Raw genomic sequence first — 1,486 nt, forward strand, 5'->3', positions numbered from 1 at the left:
ACGTGGTGTGTCCTAGGTAACGCCTATAGGCTGGAGGGACTCAACTCGAACAACATAAAAATATTGGTCAGACTCAACTCCGATAACCCAAAAGTATTTGCGGTACTCAATTTAATATTTGGGACTGAATTCAATGTTATCCATCATTTATGTATCATTTGTACCTAGAGGCGTGGACTGGCTGGGATGCTGGGATGCTATGGCCTACGGTATCCCTTGCCCTAAAATATATTTGCCTAATATTATATATTTAAAGACTCTGGACACCTAATGAACATCAGATCGATATCAACTTACGATTAATTGTAATCAAAAGTATAGTACAATTTTGATTGAGAGTTTATTGTAGCTTGGTACTTATTTACGTTTTTAGCATATATAAGTATTCAATATTTTTTTAAAACAAAACAAAACAAAATATATTAATATTTTATAAATATTCTACAGGTTTTAAATTTGCCTCAACAATTTTTATTATTTGCCCTTTACATTGTGTAGCACCCAGTGCCCTGTTTTAGCAGTAAAATTTGTAAAATTAAAACCATTTTTTTTTTAAACTTTTACTTTCTTGATTTTAATTAAATCTGAATTTTGAAAACTTAAGATTTTATGGTAAATAGGAAAATAATAAAATTGTAACTCAGTAATAATCAGTAGGCAATTAAGTTAGCTTTAATATAATAATATATTATTAATGAGATACGTGATAGGTCGGATATCATGCTTAAGTGATATAGGTAAGGATTTGAATCCAGAAAAACGTCATTGTGCAGTTTAGCCCTGAAAGCCTTAAAAACTTTAAAAAAATGATTAAGCTTTTTATCGGTTAAAATATAGTCAATTTTAGCTCTGGTAACGTAGATTTCCGAAACTACAGAAGAACGGATCATGTTGTTTAAGACCTTGCTGTTAGAATCATATTGGCTAAAAGAAGTATAGTGAAGAGTTTCAGACCTTCATCTTTAATACCTTTATCTTCCTTTTTATCTTTAATTCATTCAAGCAGACATTTAAAGTTGTACATCATAAAAACACTGCACACATATGTGTAGATAAGAACTAAGAGCCAAAGAAAAAGTTTACTTCACATTTTAAGAGTGCTATAGCCCTTTTATAAATAGTACAAAGTGAGTTCCATAAGAATAGTACAACTAAAAAGGTTAAACATTTAAAAACAGACCTCTAAAATTTAGTATACTTATAAAAATTTGTTCCTGCTTGGAAAATTTTCTATTTCGAGTATTGTCTAGAATACATTTTAGTTTAACCCTAGTTTTATATTAATTTTAAAACTGCGTTAATGTCAGAAAATATTGATAGATTCCTTGATACTCGGATGGTGTTTAAATACTCATTGTTTCAACCCCTAAACATAGGCGGGAATCCATTGCGATTTCAGGAGGGGCTAACATTATTAACATGAATTGAGCGGGGGGGGGGGGGGCTTACGATCCTACAAAACTAAAAAAGAAGGGGTCTTGACAGA

The sequence above is a fragment of the Acyrthosiphon pisum genome, chromosome A2 (genome assembly GCF_005508785.2).
Source record: "Acyrthosiphon pisum isolate AL4f chromosome A2, pea_aphid_22Mar2018_4r6ur, whole genome shotgun sequence".
In the NCBI taxonomy this organism is placed as follows: Eukaryota; Metazoa; Arthropoda; class Insecta; order Hemiptera; family Aphididae; genus Acyrthosiphon; species Acyrthosiphon pisum.